Raw genomic sequence first — 17,937 nt, 5'->3', positions numbered from 1 at the left:
TGTTTTTTTAATATCTCCCTCTGCTCTGTACCCCATTGCTTTTCAAACTTTCTTTCTATGCCTCCCTCTATTTGGCTCCGTTCTCCTACTTTTTTATTTCTTCTCACTCTTTCCTTCACCCCATTTGTTTTAAAATTTCGTCATATGTATGTATCTCTCTCGTCATCTCCCTGGCCTTGTTTTTTAATTCTCGCCTGTGCAAATTGTACCCCATTGCTTCTTGAATTTTCTTTCCGTTTGTCCCTCTATCTCCCACCCTGTTGTTGAAATCCCCCTCGGAGTTCCTCATTGATACCTCTGAGGCTGCTTTGGTCTCTCAGGCCCCCTCGGGACTCCTCCGCTCCCATTGCCGAGCTCTCGTGAGACATCCCCTACGCCCTAGAGCCCTGTTTTAGCTCGGCAGGGCGCTTTGTGCACCTCTTTTCCCCTCCAAACCCTTCCTGAGTCCACCTCCGTTCCCTCGGTCGGTCCTTCCGTCCTCTCCCTTGTTCGGCGCACCTCTGTTCGGTCCCCGAGGACACCCGTCCTTTCTTCAACTCCCTTTTGAACTCATTGCGTCCTCAGGGCTTCTTTGGTCTCTCTGGCCCCTTTGGGGCCTCTCTGAGCCCTGCAACGATGCCTCTCATTCTGTCAGAACCTTTTCTAAAGCCGTCTTTGTGCTCCGCAGCAGTCCCTTTGGTTTTTTGTCTTACGGTACGTTTCTGTTTGGCGGTTGGTACCCCAAAGACATTTATCGTCAGCTCAGATCTCCCCTTGACTTTTTCAGAGAAGGCGATAGCCTTCCTCTATTTTTATTGACAGATCTCCTGTGGTTTTTTTGGTTGTGTTCTGCAATTTATGTTTGTTCTAGCTACTTAGGTGTTCATTCAGCTGCTTCGTATGGCCTCTGAGACATTTTTTGTATTTCTATAGGGTTTTTGTGGTTTTTGTCTCTTAGGACTCATCTAGTTCCGTTAAGGGAGTCTGTCGGAGAGACCGTCGAGGGGACTCTGAACTGTCGGTGATTTACAGTAAGTGATTTACTGTAAGTGATTTACTTTGCAACTGGAGGAATTTTTGAGAAAGGGTTTTTATGGGATCTAATTGTGCTTTGTCATTCAGTCCTATCCAGAACGTACTTCCAGTAGAAGTTAGGTAGCACGCGTGGTCTTGCTAGAAATGAAGCGTAACCCCATAGCATCTTGTGTTTTTTATTTTTTGATAATAACAGTGCTAATGAGTTTAATGAGCTTCTTTCCTACACAGCTTAGCAGGATGTTGACCTCATTCAATCCACACCCTAGGAAAAACACATTTAATTCCTTACCCGGTTGCATTGCTGATGCAATAGATGTAGTTGGTGTACAAGAGCAGGTCTTGTTGTTTCTAGTAAGGGTCGCTTTCCCCATTTAAGTGCTTTGCACATTGCAAATCTAAGGCACAGGAGAAACCTCCCTGCTGCTCCTTGGGCAGCCTTTATGCCTTCTGGTGGTTTGCCCCTCCCCTTTCCCAGGGGATTGTGGGAAGGGTGGTGGGTGGGGCCAGGGGTATATGAGCCACAGCCTCGCCTCAGGGGGCTCATTCTGCTCCCTGGCTTCATTGGTGTTAGTGCTCTGCTGTTCCTCCAGGTGATTGCAGATTTTTGACCTGCCCCAACTATTTGGGCAGGTGTGTGTGTTTGAGGTAAGGGCCTCAGGACCAGTCAAGGTTCAGCAGCATTATATAGTAGAAAGTACACTTGAATGCAGCTTTTTTTTTCTTTTTTTTTTTTTTTTTCCCCTGCTCAGCAATGTTGTATGGGTGTTCAGGGGTGGCAAGATGGTTTAATACTCTGAGTTTGTATGGTTGTGTTTTTTTTTTTTTTTTTTTTATTGAAAATGCATTGTATTTTTTCTGGAATTCCTGATTTTATTGAAGACAGAACCTTGTTTTCCTCACCAGTTTTGCTGTGTAAGTTGTTGACACTATTTCTTAATAGAAGTGATGGTGAGGTGATCTAGCAGGGGTTAAGGTGGGCATCTGTATATGGAATTTTAGCTTTTTTTCAAGAAAGCAGCCAGGTCATAAGGTGTAGAGTCTTTCAGCGTATGGAATAATTAATCACTGTTCCTAATTGTTTCCAGAGTACTATGTTGTCCGTAGAATCTTTTGGGTTTGCAGCAGGCCCCTCCTAGATGATAAGCTTCAGGACTTCAGTTACTTTGTGGGTCTGCTCCAGAGCCCGGAGTCTTTGCGAAGATGAAAGATGAGAGGTGCTCGCAGAACATGGGGCACAGCTCAGAAGAGCAGCTCCCAAGGAGCAGCTGACATGGGGGGTTCAGGGGTGCAAATACAGGGCAGGAGCTGTCGGGAAGGAGCAACCTTCCTTCCCTGCCACGTCGGGAGAAGAGTAGGTGTTTCTCAAGTCTTCGGAGCAGGGGACGGTTGGGAAAGGGAGGCAGGTTCACCAGCCTTTCTCAGATGGGTTGTGCAGTTTTATTTAGATTTTGATCAGGTCTGTTCTGTTTTTGTCTCTCCATGGCCAACAGGAGAAACAACGGAGTCATGAGAGACGCAGCGTAAACTATCTGGACCTCCGCATCTCAACGTGCGGGGACAAACATCAGACAAGTCTCAACTCGGAAAGCGCTGGGTACATTAAGGTACGTGAAAATGTACCCTCTGGAATTCTCGGGTCTCCACTCCTCTGTGCTGCTTTCTCATTTCGCTCCCTGAGCTAATTTTTGCATCTGTCCATCAGGATGTCACAGAAACTGTTACTTAGAGGCATTGACTGGACACTTATTTCCAGCGCAGGCTTGTGTTGCTGTCTTCCCTTCCCTTCTCCTCTTCTGGAGCAGAGGATGTGTATTATTTGTGCTCTTAGAAATCTCTAGGGAGGGCTGTGTCTTTTATCGCAGTCCTGGGCACGCAAGCTTTTTCTATTTTTCTTTTTGCCCTTTGCCTTGAGCGCCCAAGGAGGCTTGCTCTAGTGTTGGTCATGATAATGATGTTCTTGTTTATAGTGTTTTTAGCACTGGTTTCTGTAGTCATCAGGTGCCCGTTTCAGATCTCTGAATTGCCGTGTTATGATGAAGAGGATCTGGGTGATTGCAGTGACATCCTGGGTAGCCGATGGGGTCTTTTTAGAAGATGGTTTCTGAGCCCCAGCCCTCTGAAAGGCAAGTTGAGGGGCTGACCCTATCTTTGTGCAGGTGGTCGGTTGGGTGGGGGAAGCACAGGTGGGGTGGGCAGGGGTTATAAAATCAGTGTAGTGGAGAAGGCGGTTTGAGATCAGGCACGTTTGGGCACGGAGAGGACGCGGGGTCCTTTCCGTAAAACAAGAACATCTACCAGGCAGGGCAGGTCCAGCCTGTGTCTGTGTTACTGTGTAGTCTGTCTTCTGTGTCTCATACCATACCTTACTCAGGTCTTGATGTCTTCAGTCTTCTCTGTGTCCAGTGGGAACATCGAAATACCCAGGGTCTTGCAAGCCTCGGCTCATCAACATAACACTAACTGAGCGCTTCCTTTATCACACTTTAAGTCTAAGGCACGTATCTTTCTTGTGTGTCTTGTGTATCAGATGATTATCGATGGCAATTTATTGTGCTGGTGATTAAGGCAGCGTTAGCATCGTCGCTCAGGAGTGGTCGCTTTTCCCAGAGCACTTTTCTGGGATTTCTTCCCTGCGTCTTAATGTTCTTGGGTCTTTAAGCCTGGCTTCTCATGCATCTGCTGTCACAGTTACAGACATATGTTTATACATATCTTTCTACCATTGGCGATGGCATTTGACTTTTCAGGGGCTGCCGTAGATTCTTCCTTGCGGCCCCGTCGATCTTCTTGACTGACAGCATCTCTGGGCTGGGACTCGTTCCTCTTGCTGAGAGTTTTCTTAGGTCTCTGGGTCGTGTCGTTTGTAGCGTTTGAGTGCAGCATCGGTCTGTGCGTGTCTGTGTGTGGGTTGGAGCTGCTCCGCCTGGGGGTGTAGCAATGGTAGAGTCAGGGGAAGATTAGCACTAAGAGCATCTGGTTAATGTTAATATGCCTAGACTGCTTTGGCCAAGGCTGTACAGCCCATCTCAGAGCAAGCAGCCATTGGCAGCAGGCGAGGACAGTAATTTCCGTAGCATTTTGCGGGTGCTGAGGGGATGACCAGAGCTGTTTGGGAGTGGCACTAGGGCGCTGCTAGTTGAGCAGATTGAATCTCAAAGGTCTTAAGGCTTGTATGGGCGGGGCTTCATGTTTGAGTTACATATTTCTTTTAATGGCAGGCTGTAGTTGGGCTCTAGATGGTATTCCTAATGGGAACAAGACCTCTGGAATTGTTAAGCTGTCGCTCTGCATCTGTGTGACTTCTTTGATATTACTGTTTTGCAGATGCGGAAGGACGAGCTGTGTAGGGTGACAGAGTTAAGGTGGGTCGGTGTGTGGTGTTAGAGAGATGTGACTGGCGGGTATACCACTAGGTTACGGTTTGGGTTTTTGGCTTTATTTTGAACATGTGAAGCCACGTGGGATATGGGCACCAGAGCTGACTCAGGCATGGTGAGCAATGACTAGCGGGCAAGCGTCGCAGTTAGTTTTCAGGTGTCATCTTGTGGGTGAAGCTTTAAGGATCCTTTCTTGCTTGGGTTTTACAGGTGGTACCCGCACCTCAACATGACAACCTGAAAACAACAGAGGCAGTGCAGGCAACTGGCCAAGGTAAAGGAGCAGGAGATGGGAATCAGTGTGGGTGGGCTCTTGTTTTGGGTAGTATCTCAGCATGTGTTTGCTTTGATTGTTGTAGATTATGCATGTAGCGTCAGAGGAGCGAAGCAGCAACTTGCTGAGAGGTCTGAGAAGGTGAGGTGGTTGCAGGCCTGTTGGCGCCCGAGAGTCAAGTATCCTGCGGCAACTCGGTGAAGCTTTTCTCTTTGGTTTTGCAGGTTACGTGCGGGCCGTCTCTGGAATCGGATGAGCATTAGAGGCGAGGTGGGAAGTAGAGAGGAGGAGTGTGGGACTTGTGATTTTTCACAAGCACAAAGGTAATTTTGTGTCTCTTAGCATCTTGGGCACCACAAGGAACGACGGCCGCAGCCTCCGGCCTCCGACTCTGGAATGGGCGTGGAGGAGGAGAGTTGAATGCTGCGGCGCTTACGAGGGTGAAGGTGGCGCAGAAGAGGTCGGTTTTCACAGTCGCGATGCTTACTGCTGGTGCCGTGGGGTTTTGTTTTGCAGGTGAGGAAGAGGAACCTGGGGAGTGCAGGAAAATATCAGCTAGCCGATGTGTGGGTGGTCAAGGATGGATGTGGACCCCCTGGCCCTCTGAAAGATTAAGTTGAGGGGCTGGCACCGGGAAGGGGGTGAGGAGACGAGGCTGGCCATTGCAGGAAGGGGTTTTGAAAGGTAGGGCAGGGGAGAGGGCTGTCCGGGAATGGTCCCCTCTGGGCAGGTAAAGGGAGCAGGTTAGTCTTCAGCAGGATGGCAGCGTGTGCCGGGCAGGGCGGTTCCAGGCTGTGTCTGTCGTTGTGCAGTTTGTGTGGTGCGTCTTCTGTGTCTTAGGCCTTCGCCAGGTCTGGATGCCCTCGTTGTGCCCAAAGAGGGTGGCACGCGCCGCGGGTGTCATCCCTACCGTCCCAAATGCTTGTGCTCGTTGGCATAGTGCTGATCGGGCGCTGCTTTTCTGGTGTCGCAAGCGTACGGCGCGGATCGGCATGGTGTCTCGGAGGTTTCTGGGCAGTCCTCTCGTGCGGCGTTGTTCTCGGCTGCGTCAGCAGCTCAGCTCTCTTGAGGTCCGTTTTTGCGAACTGGGCTTTCTTGCCTGCGTCCTTACGTTCCTAGGTCTTGAAGCCGGGATTGTTGTGCCTATGTCCTCTCGGTTTTGACAGTAACTTCTTATCAGGGGCCGTCATGTTCTACTCTCTTTCTGGGGCTGCTGTGGAACCTCGTCACATAACCGTCATGGTCCCGCAGGTCTTGCTTGCTGGACGGCGTCTTCCATACAAGTGAGGAGCAATGTGGGATGTGGGCCCTGCAGCTGACTCGGGGATGGGTGGGCTGAAGGAGGGGTTATTTTTCAGGTGCTGCGTGTGGCTGGTGCGGTTCTAAGCCACCCCTGTTGTTTGCATCTTAGAGGTGGTGCGTCAGCCTCCAAGCGGGAACCCAAAGTGACGGAGGCGGGGGAGGCAAGCTGTTGGGGTGTGCGTGTGGCCTGGAGCCGCCCTGCCCGGGGGGTGTAGAGTCAGGGGGTAGGTGGAGTAGTGCGAAGGGTCTGTGGCTAATGCCTTGCTCTGCCTAGACTGTTGAGGCAAAGGTGGTTCAGTCGGGTTGGATGGAGTAGCTGAGGGGTTAGAGGGAAGATGTGACTGGTGGTTCTTTGACTACTTTATGGTGTTTCTGACTTTTTTTTTTGTTTTTTTTAACGTGAAGGTTCCAAGCGAGGAGCAATGTGGGGTATGGGCCCTGGAGCTGACTCGGGGACGGGTGGGCTGAAGGAGGGGTTATTTTTCAGGTGCTGCGTGTGGCTGGTGCGGTTCTAAGCCACCCCCGTTGTTTGCATCTTAGAGGTGGTGCGTCAGCCTCCAAGCGGGAACCCAAAGTGACGGAGGCGGGGGAGGCAAGCTGTTGAAGGCAAAGGAGGGGGAGAAGGGGATAGGTGTGGGCAGGCTGTGGTTTTGGGCAGTGTTTCAGGAAGTGCCTTTTGGCTTTGGTTTTTGTAGGTGCCGTTTGGAGGGGCAATGCCACCCGCTGAGGAGCGTTCCTGGAAGGCGAGGCGGTTGTGGTTTGGGTTGGTGTCTCGTAGCCAAGTCTTGTATGGCCACGGAGTTGCAGTGTTTCTCTTTGGTTTTGCAGGCTCTGTGCGGGTCGCATTTGGAAGCGGAGGAGCGTTTGAGGTGAGCTGGGGAGTAGGGAGCGTGGGGCTGGTGTGTTTTTGGCAAGCGCATAGGTCATTTTGTGTCTCTTTGTATCCTAGGTGCTGGAAGCGACCAGAGCCGCGGCGTCGGACTCTGGCGTAGGTACGGAGCGGTTCAGCGGCACGCCTTGGCACGTCTGAGGCGGCGGATGTTGTGCGATAGCTCCGTGATGACTGCTGCGATGCTGACTGACGGCGTTGTTCTTGTTGTGCAGACGGTGGAGCGGAACCTGGTGACGGCAGGCTGAATGCAGCGGGCCGAGCGTGGTTTTCCTTGTCCAGGATGGATTTGGACTCGTGGCTGTCTGCAAGCTAAGTTGAGGCTCCGGTGCCGGAGAGGGGTCGGGGGAGGGAGGGTGCGAGGTTGGCCGTTGCGGGGTGGGGTTTCTGAGTGTAGCGCAGCGGAGAGGGCTGCCTGGGAACGGTGCCCTCTGGTCGGGGAAAGGGAGCAGGTTAGTCTTCAGCAGGATGGCAGCGTGTGCCGGGCAGGGCGGTTCCAGGCTGTGTCTGTTGTTGTGCAGTTTGCGTGGTGCGTCTTGTGCGTCTTAGGACTTTGTTGGGTCTCGATGTTGCCTTTGTGCCCAAGGAGGGTGCCGTGCGCCTCAGGTGTTGTGAGTTGGGCATAGTCCCTAGCATCTCGAACGCGTGTATCCGTCGACTCGGTGCCGATCGGGCACTTCTTTTCTGGCGTTCCAAGCGTGCGGCGTGGATCGGTCTGGCATCTGGGAGGTTTCCAGGCGGTCCTTTTTTGCGGCGTCGTTCTCGGCTGCGTCAGCAGCTCTGCTCTCTTGCGGTCCGTTTTTGTGGACTGGGCTTTCTTGCCTGCGTCCTTACGTTCTTAGGTCTTGAAGCCGGGATTGTTGCGCCTGCGTCCTCTCGGTTTTGAGAATAACCCCTTGTCGGGGGCCGTGACGTTCCTCTCTTTTTCTGGGGCTGCCGTAGAACCTCATCACATGGCCGTCACGGTCCCGCAGGTCTTCTCGCCGGACGGCGTCTTCCGTCCGGGTGTCGTTCTTCTTACCGAGAGTTCTCTCTCTCGTCTTTTAAGGCACGTTGTTTGTAGTGCGCTGTGGATCGTCGGGGTGTGCGTGTGGCCTGGAGCCGCCCTGCCCGGGGGGTGTAGAGTCAGGGGGTAGGTGGAGTAGTGCGAAGGGTCTGTGGCTAATGCCTTGCTCTGCCTAGACTGTTGAGGCAAAGGTGGTTCAGTCGGGTTGGACGGAGTAGCTGAGGGGTTAGAGGGAAGATGTGACTGGTGGTTCTTTGACTACTTTATGGTGTTTCTGACTTTTTTTTTTTTTTTTTATGTGAAGGTTCCAAGCGAGGAGCAATGTGGGGTATGGGCCCTGGAGCTGACTCGGGGACGGGTGGGCTGAAGGAGGGGTTATTTTTCAGGTGCTGCGTGTGGCTGGTGCGGTTCTAAGCCACCCCCGTTGTTTGCATCTTAGAGGTGGTGCGTCAGCCTCCAAGCGGGAACCCAAAGTGACGGAGGCGGGGGAGGCAAGCTGTTGAAGGTAAAGGAGGGGGAGAAGGGGATAGGTGTGGGCAGGCTGTGGTTTTGGGCAGTGTTTCAGGAAGTGCCTTTTGGCTTTGGTTTTTGTAGGTGCCGTTTGGAGGGGCAATGCCGCCCGCTGAGGAGCGTTCCTGGAAGGTGAGGTGGTTGTGGTTTGGGTTGGTGTCTCATAGCCAAGTCTTGTATGGCCATGGAGTTGCAGTGTTTCTCTTTGGTTTTGCAGGCTCTGTGCGGGTCGCCTTTGGAAGCGGAGGAGCGTTTGAGGTGAGCTGGGGAGTAGGGAGCGTGGGGCTGGTGTGTTTTTGGCAAGCGCATAGGTCATTTTGTGTCTCTTTGTATCCTAGGTGCTGGAAGCGACCAGAGCCGCGGCGTCGGACTCTGGCGTAGGTACGGAGCGGTTCAGCGGCACGCCTTGGCACGTCTGAGGCGGCGGATGTTGTGCGATAGCTCCGTGATGACTGCTGCGATGCTGACTGACGGCGTTGTTCTTGTTGTGCAGACGGTGGAGCGGAACCTGGTGACGGCAGGCTGAATGCAGCGGGCCGAGCGTGGTTTTCCTTGTCCAGGATGGATTTGGACTCGTGGCTGTCTGCAAGCTAAGTTGAGGCTCCGGTGCCGGAGAGGGGTCGGGGGAGGGAGGGTGCGAGGTTGGCCGTTGCGGGGTGGGGTTTCTAAGTGTAGCGCAGCGGAGAGGGCTGTCTGGGAACAGTGCCCTCTGGTCGGGGAAAGGGAGCAGGTTAGTCTTCAGCAGGATGGCAGCGTGTGCCGGGCAGGGCGGTTCCAGGCTGTGTCTGTTGTTGTGCAGTTTGCGTGGTGCGTCTTGTGTGTCTTAGGACTTTGTTGGGTCTCGATGTTGCCTTTGTGCCCAAGGAGGGTGCCGTGCGCCTCAGGTGTTGTGAGTTGGGCATAGTCCCTAGCATCTCGAACGCGTGTATCCGTCGACTCGGTGCCGATCGGGCACTTCTTTTCTGGCGTTCCAAGCGTGCGGCGTGGATCGGTCTGGCATCTGGGAGGTTTCCAGGCGGTCCTTTTTTGCGGCGTCGTTCTCGGCTGCGTCAGCAGCTCTGCTCTCTTGCGGTCCGTTTTTGTGGACTGGGCTTTCTTGCCTGCGTCCTTACGTTCTTAGGTCTTGAAGCCGGGATTGTTGCGCCTGCGTCCTCTCGGTTTTGAGAATAACCCCTTGTCGGGGGCCGTGACGTTCCTCTCTTTTTCTGGGGCTGCCGTAGAACCTCATCACATGGCCGTCACGGTCCCGCAGGTCTTCTCGCCGGACGGCGTCTTCCGTCCGGGTGTCGTTCTTCTTACCGAGAGTTCTCTCTCTCGTCTTTTAAGGCACGTTGTTTGTAGTGCGCTGTGGATCGTCGGGGTGTGCGTGTGGCCTGGAGCCGCCCTGCCCGGGGGGTGTAGAGTCAGGGGGTAGGTGGAGTAGTGCGAAGGGTCTGTGGCTAATGCCTTGCTCTGCCTAGACTGTTGAGGCAAAGGTGGTTCAGTCGGGTTGGACGGAGTAGCTGAGGGGTTAGAGGGAAGATGTGACTGGTGGTTCTTTGACTACTTTATGGTGTTTCTGACTTTTTTTTTTGTTTTTTTTAACGTGAAGGTTCCAAGCGAGGAGCAATGTGGGGTATGGGCCCTGGAGCTGACTCGGGGACGGGTGGGCTGAAGGAGGGGTTATTTTTCAGGTGCTGCGTGTGGCTGGTGCGGTTCTAAGCCACCCCTGTTGTTTGCATCTTAGAGGTGGTGCGTCAGCCTCCAAGCGGGAACCCAAAGTGACGGAGGCGGGGGAGGCAAGCTGTTGAAGGTAAAGGAGGGGGAGAAGGGGATAGGTGTGGGCAGGCTGTGGTTTTGGGCAGTGTTTCAGGAAGTGCCTTTTGGCTTTGGTTTTTGTAGGTGCCGTTTGGAGGGGCAATGCCACCCGCTGAGGAGCGTTCCTGGAAGGCGAGGCGGTTGTGGTTTGGGTTGGTGTCTCGTAGCCAAGTCTTGTATGGCCACGGAGTTGCAGTGTTTCTCTTTGGTTTTGCAGGCTCTGTGCGGGTCGCATTTGGAAGCGGAGGAGCGTTTGAGGTGAGCTGGGGAGTAGGGAGCGTGGGGCTGGTGTGTTTTTGGCAAGCGCATAGGTCATTTTGTGTCTCTTTGTATCCTAGGTGCTGGAAGCGACCAGAGCCGCGGCATCGGACTCTGGCGTAGGTACGGAGCGGTTCAGCGGCACGCCTTGGCACGTCTGAGGCGGCGGATGTTGTGCGATAGCTCCGTGATGACTGCTGCGATGCTGACTGACGGCGTTGTTCTTGTTGTGCAGACGGTGGAGCGGAACCTGGTGACGGCAGGCTGAATGCAGCGGGCCGAGCGTGGTTTTCCTTGTCCAGGATGGATTTGGACTCGTGGCTGTCTGCAAGCTAAGTTGAGGCTCCGGTGCCGGAGAGGGGTCGGGGGAGGGAGGGTGCGAGGTTGGCCGTTGCGGGGTGGGGTTTCTAAGTGTAGCGCAGCGGAGAGGGCTGCCTGGGAACAGTGCCCTCTGGTCGGGTAAAGGGAGCGGGTTAGTCTTCAGCAGGATGGCAGCGTGTGCCGGGCAGGGCGGTTCCAGGCTGTGTCTGTTGTTGTGCAGTTTGCGTGGTGCGTCTTGTGTGTCTTAGGACTTTGTTGGGTCTCGATGTTGCCTTTGTGCCCAAGGAGGGTGCCGTGCGCCTCAGGTGTTGTGAGTTGGGCATAGTCCCTAGCATCTCGAACGCGTGTATCCGTCGACTCGGTGCCGATCGGGCACTTCTTTTCTGGCGTTCCAAGCGTGCGGCGTGGATCGGTCTGGCATCTGGGAGGTTTCCAGGCGGTCCTTTTTTGCGGCGTCGTTCTCGGCTGCGTCAGCAGCTCTGCTCTCTTGCGGTCCGTTTTTGTGGACTGGGCTTTCTTGCCTGCGTCCTTACGTTCTTAGGTCTTGAAGCCGGGATTGTTGCGCCTGCGTCCTCTCGGTTTTGAGAATAACCCCTTGTCGGGGGCCGTGACGTTCCTCTCTTTTTCTGGGGCTGCCGTAGAACCTCATCACATGGCCGTCACGGTCCCGCAGGTCTTCTCGCCGGATGGCGTCTTCCGTCCGGGTGTCGTTCTTCTTACCGAGAGTTCTCTCTCTCGTCTTTTAAGGCACGTTGTTTGTAGTGCGCTGTGGATCGTCGGGGTGTGCGAGTGTGCGTGTGGCCTGGAGCCGCCCTGCCCGGGGGGTGTAGAGTCAGGGGGTAGGTGGAGTAGTGCGAAGGGTCTGTGGCTAATGCCTTGCTCTGCCTAGACTGTTGAGGCAAAGGCGGTTCAGTCGGGTTGGACGGAGTAGCTGAGGGGTTAGAGGGAAGATGTGACTGGTGGTTCTTTGACTACTTTATGGTGTTTCTGACTTTTTTTTTTTTGTTTTTTTTAACGTGAAGGTTCCAAGCGAGGAGCAATGTGGGGTATGGGCCCTGGAGCTGACTCGGGGACGGGTGGGCTGAAGGAGGGGTTATTTTTCAGGTGCTGCGTGTGGCTGGTGCGGTTCTAAGCCACCCCCGTTGTTTGCATCTTAGAGGTGGTGCGTCAGCCTCCAAGCGGGAACCCAAAGTGACGGAGGCGGGGGAGGCAAGCTGTTGAAGGTAAAGGAGGGGGAGAAGGGGATAGGTGTGGGCAGGCTGTGGTTTTGGGCAGTGTTTCAGGAAGTGCCTTTTGGCTTTGGTTTTTGTAGGTGCCGTTTGGAGGGGCAATGCCACCCGCTGAGGAGCGTTCCTGGAAGGCGAGGCGGTTGTGGTTTGGGTTGGTGTCTCGTAGCCAAGTCTTGCATGGCCATGGAGTTGCAGTGTTTCTCTTTGGTTTTGCAGGCTCTGTGCGGGTCGCATTTGGAAGCGGAGGAGCGTTTGAGGTGAGCTGGGGAGTAGGGAGCGTGGGGCTGGTGTGTTTTTGGCAAGCGCATAGGTCATTTTGTGTCTCTTTGTATCCTAGGTGCTGGAAGCGACCAGAGCCACGGCGTCGGACTCTGGCGTAGGTACGGAGCGGTTCAGCGGCACGCCTTGGCACGTCTGAGGCGGCGGATGTTGTGCGATAGCTCCGTGATGACTGCTGCGATGCTGACTGACGGCGTTGTTCTTGTTGTGCAGACGGTGGAGCGGAACCTGGTGACGGCAGGCTGAATGCAGCGGGCCGAGCGTGGTTTTCCTTGTCCAGGATGGATTTGGACTCGTGGCTGTCTGCAAGCTAAGTTGAGGCTCCGGTGCCGGAGAGGGGTCGGGGGAGGGAGGGTGCGAGGTTGGCCGTTGCGGGGTGGGGTTTCTAAGTGTAGCGCAGCGGAGAGGGCTGCCTGGGGACGGTGCCCTCTGGTCGGGGAAAGGGAGCGGGTTAGTCTTCAGCAGGATGGCAGCGTGTGCCGGGCAGGGCGGTTCCAGGCTGTGTCTGTTGTTGTGCAGTTTGCGTGGTGTGTCTTGTGTGTCTTAGGACTTTGTTGGGTCTCGATGTTGCCTTTGTGCCCAAGGAGGGTGCCGTGCGCCTCAGGTGTTGTGAGTTGGGCATAGTCCCTAGCATCTCGAACGCGTGTATCCGTCGACTCGGTGCCGATCGGGCACTTCTTTTCTGGCGTTCCAAGCGTGCGGCGTGGATCGGTCTGGCATCTGGGAGGTTTCCAGGCGGTCCTTTTTTGCGGCGTCGTTCTCGGCTGCGTCAGCAGCTCTGCTCTCTTGCGGTCCGTTTTTGTGGACTGGGCTTTCTTGCCTGCGTCCTTACGTTCTTAGGTCTTGAAGCCGGGATTGTTGCGCCTGCGTCCTCTCGGTTTTGAGAATAACCCCTTGTCGGGGGCCGTGACGTTCCTCTCTTTTTCTGGGGCTGCCGTAGAACCTCATCACATGGCCGTCACGGTCCCGCAGGTCTTCTCGCCGGACGGCGTCTTCCGTCCGGGTGTCGTTCTTCTTACCGAGAGTTCTCTCTCTCGTCTTTTAAGGCACGTTGTTTGTAGTGCGCTGTGGATCGTCGGGGTGTGCGTGTGTGCGTGTGGCCTGGAGCCGCCCTGCCCGGGGGGTGTAGAGTCAGGGGGTAGGTGGAGTAGTGCGAAGGGTCTGTGGCTAATGCCTTGCTCTGCCTAGACTGTTGAGGCAAAGGTGGTTCAGTCGGGTTGGACGGAGTAGCTGAGGGGTTAGAGGGAAGATGTGACTGGTGGTTCTTTGACTACTTTATGGTGTTTCTGACTTTTTTTTTTGTTTTTTTTAACGTGAAGGTTCCAAGCGAGGAGCAATGTGGGGTATGGGCCCTGGAGCTGACTCGGGGACGGGTGGGCTGAAGGAGGGGTTATTTTTCAGGTGCTGCGTGTGGCTGGTGCGGTTCTAAGCCACCCCCGTTGTTTGCATCTTAGAGGTGGTGCGTCAGCCTCCAAGCGGGAACCCAAAGTGACGGAGGCGGGGGAGGCAAGCTGTTGAAGGTAAAGGAGGGGGAGAAGGGGATAGGTGTGGGCAGGCTGTGGTTTTGGGCAGTGTTTCAGGAAGTGCCTTTTGGCTTTGGTTTTTGTAGGTGCCGTTTGGAGGGGCAATGCCGCCCGCTGAGGAGCGTTCCTGGAAGGCGAGGCGGTTGTGGTTTGGGTTGGTGTCTCATAGCCAAGTCTTGCATGGCCATGGAGTTGCAGTGTTTCTCTTTGGTTTTGCAGGCTCTGTGCGGGTCGCATTTGGAAGCGGAGGAGCGTTTGAGGTGAGCTGGGGAGTAGGGAGCGTGGGGCTGGTGTGTTTTTGGCAAGCGCATAGGTCATTTTGTGTCTCTTTGTATCCTAGGTGCTGGAAGCGACCAGAGCCGCGGCATCGGACTCTGGCGTAGGTACGGAGCGGTTCAGCGGCACGCCTTGGCACGTCTGAGGCGGCGGATGTTGTGCGATAGCTCCGTGATGACTGCTGCGATGCTGACTGACGGCGTTGTTCTTGTTGTGCAGACGGTGGAGCGGAACCTGGTGACGGCAGGCTGAATGTAGCGGGCCGAGTGTGGTTTTCCTTGTCCAGGATGGATTTGGACTCGTGGCTGTCTGCAAGCTAAGTTGAGGCTCCGGTGCCGGAGGGGGGTCGGGGGAGGGAGGGTGCGAGGTTGGCCGTTGCGGGGTGGGGTTTCTAAGTGTAGCGCAGCGGAGAGGGCTGTCTGGGAACAGTGCCCTCTGGTCGGGGAAAGGGAGCAGGTTAGTCTTCAGCAGGATGGCAGCGTGCGCCGGGCAGGGCGGTTCCAGGCTGTGTCTGTTGTTGTGCAGTTTGCGTGGTGCGTCTTGTGTGTCTTAGGACTTTGTTGGGTCTCGATGTTGCCTTTGTGCCCAAGGAGGGTGCCGTGCGCCTCAGGTGTTGTGAGTTGGGCATAGTCCCTAGCATCTCGAACGCGTGTATCCGTCGACTCGGTGCCGATCGGGCACTTCTTTTCTGGCGTTCCAAGCGTGCGGCGTGGATCGGTCTGGCATCTGGGAGGTTTCCAGGCGGTCCTTTTTTGCGGCGTCGTTCTCGGCTGCGTCAGCAGCTCTGCTCTCTTGCGGTCCGTTTTTGTGGACTGGGCTTTCTTGCCTGCGTCCTTACGTTCTTAGGTCTTGAAGCCGGGATTGTTGCGCCTGCGTCCTCTCGGTTTTGAGAATAACCCCTTGTCGGGGGCCGTGACGTTCCTCTCTTTTTCTGGGGCTGCCGTAGAACCTCATCACATGGCCGTCACGGTCCCGCAGGTCTTCTCGCCGGACGGCGTCTTCCGTCCGGGTGTCGTTCTTCTTACCGAGAGTTCTCTCTCTCGTCTTTTAAGGCACGTTGTTTGTAGTGCGCTGTGGATCGTCGGGGTGTGCGTGTGGCCTGGAGCCGCCCTGCCCGGGGGGTGTAGAGTCAGGGGGTAGGTGGAGTAGTGCGAAGGGTCTGTGGCTAATGCCTTGCTCTGCCTAGACTGTTGAGGCAAAGGCGGTTCAGTCGGGTTGGACGGAGTAGCTGAGGGGTTAGAGGGAAGATGTGACTGGTGGTTCTTTGACTACTTTATGGTGTTTCTGACTTTTTTTTTGTTTTTTTTAACGTGAAGGTTCCAAGCGAGGAGCAATGTGGGGTATGGGCCCTGGAGCTGACTCGGGGACGGGTGGGCTGAAGGAGGGGTTATTTTTCAGGTGCTGCGTGTGGCTGGTGCGGTTCTAAGCCACCCCTGTTGTTTGCATCTTAGAGGTGGTGCGTCAGCCTCCAAGCGGGAACCCAAAGTGACGGAGGCGGGGGAGGCAAGCTGTTGAAGGTAAAGGAGGGGGAGAAGGGGATAGGTGTGGGCAGGCTGTGGTTTTGGGCAGTGTTTCAGGAAGTGCCTTTTGGCTTTGGTTTTTGTAGGTGCCGTTTGGAGGGGCAATGCCACCCGCTGAGGAGCGTTCCTGGAAGGCGAGGCGGTTGTGGTTTGGGTTGGTGTCTCGTAGCCAAGTCTTGTATGGCCATGGAGTTGCAGCGTTTCTCTTTGGTTTTGCAGGCTCTGTGCGGGTCGCCTTTGGAAGCGGAGGAGCGTTTGAGGTGAGCTGGGGAGTAGGGAGCGTGGGGCTGGTGTGTTTTTGGCAAGCGCATAGGTCATTTTGTGTCTCTTTGTATCCTAGGTGCTGGAAGCGACCAGAGCCACGGCGTCGGACTCTGGCGTAGGTACGGAGCGGTTCAGCGGCACGCCTTGGCACGTCTGAGGCGGCGGATGTTGTGCGATAGCTCCGTGATGACTGCTGCGATGCTGACTGACGGCGTTGTTCTTGTTGTGCAGACGGTGGAGCGGAACCTGGTGACGGCAGGCTGAATGCAGCGGGCCGAGCGTGGTTTTCCTTGTCCAGGATGGATTTGGACTCGTGGCTGTCTGCAAGCTAAGTTGAGGCTCCGGTGCCGGAGAGGGGTCGGGGGAGGGAGGGTGCGAGGTTGGCCGTTGCGGGGTGGGGTTTCTAAGTGTAGCGCAGCGGAGAGGGCTGTCTGGGAACAGTGCCCTCTGGTCGGGGAAAGGGAGCAGGTTAGTCTTCAGCAGGATGGCAGCGTGCGCCGGGCAGGGCGGTTCCAGGCTGTGTCTGTTGTTGTGCAGTTTGCGTGGTGCGTCTTGTGTGTCTTAGGACTTTGTTGCCTTTGTGCCCAAGGAGGGTGCCGTGCGCCTCAGGTGTTGTGAGTTGGGCATAGTCCCTAGCATCTCGAACGCGTGTATCCGTCGACTCGGTGCCGATCGGGCACTTCTTTTCTGGCGTTCCAAGCGTGCGGCGTGGATCGGTCTGGCATCTGGGAGGTTTCCAGGCGGTCCTTTTTTGCGGCGTCGTTCTCGGCTGCGTCAGCAGCTCTGCTCTCTTGCGGTCCGTTTTTGTGGACTGGGCTTTCTTGCCTGCGTCCTTACGTTCTTAGGTCTTGAAGCCGGGATTGTTGCGCCTGCGTCCTCTCGGTTTTGAGAATAACCCCTTGTCGGGGGCCGTGACGTTCCTCTCTTTTTCTGGGGCTGCCGTAGAACCTCATCACATGGCCGTCACGGTCCCGCAGGTCTTCTTGCCGGACGGCGTCTTCCGTCCGGGTGTCGTTCTTCTTACCGAGAGTTCTCTCTCTCGTCTTTTAAGGCACGTTGTTTGTAGTGCGCTGTGGATCGTCGGGGTGTGCGTGTGGCCTGGAGCCGCCCTGCCCGGGGGGTGTAGAGTCAGGGGGTAGGTGGAGTAGTGCGAAGGGTCTGTGGCTAATGCCTTGCTCTGCCTAGACTGTTGAGGCAAAGGCGGTTCAGTCGGGTTGGACGGAGTAGCTGAGGGGTTAGAGGGAAGATGTGACTGGTGGTTCTTTGACTACTTTATGGTGTTTCTGACTTTTTTTTTTGTTTTTTTTAACGTGAAGGTTCCAAGCGAGGAGCAATGTGGGGTATGGGCCCTGGAGCTGACTCGGGGACGGGTGGGCTGAAGGAGGGGTTATTTTTCAGGTGCTGCGTGTGGCTGGTGCGGTTCTAAGCCACCCCCGTTGTTTGCATCTTAGAGGTGGTGCGTCAGCCTCCAAGCGGGAACCCAAAGTGACGGAGGCGGGGGAGGCAAGCTGTTGAAGGTAAAGGAGGGGGAGAAGGGGATAGGTGTGGGCAGGCTGTGGTTTTGGGCAGTGTTTCAGGAAGTGCCTTTTGGCTTTGGTTTTTGTAGGTGCCGTTTGGAGGGGCAATGCCACCCGCTGAGGAGCGTTCCTGGAAGGCGAGGCGGTTGTGGTTTGGGTTGGTGTCTCGTAGCCAAGTCTTGTATGGCCATGGAGTTGCAGCGTTTCTCTTTGGTTTTGCAGGCTCTGTGCGGGTCGCATTTGGAAGCGGAGGAGCGTTTGAGGTGAGCTGGGGAGTAGGGAGCGTGGGGCTGGTGTGTTTTTGGCAAGCGCATAGGTCATTTTGTGTCTCTTTGTATCCTAGGTGCTGGAAGCGACCAGAGCCACGGCGTCGGACTCTGGCGTAGGTACGGAGCGGTTCAGCGGCACGCCTTGGCACGTCTGAGGCGGCGGATGTTGTGCGATAGCTCCGTGATGACTGCTGCGATGCTGACTGACGGCGTTGTTCTTGTTGTGCAGACGGTGGAGCGGAACCTGGTGACGGCAGGCTGAATGCAGCGGGCCGAGCGTGGTTTTCCTTGTCCAGGATGGATTTGGAC

Source organism: Platalea leucorodia, assembly GCF_965183815.1.
Source record: "Platalea leucorodia genome assembly, chromosome: 35".
In the NCBI taxonomy this organism is placed as follows: Eukaryota; Metazoa; Chordata; class Aves; order Pelecaniformes; family Threskiornithidae; genus Platalea; species Platalea leucorodia.
The sequence above is the reverse complement of the archived record's forward strand: the minus strand, read 5'-3'. Positions refer to the sequence as shown.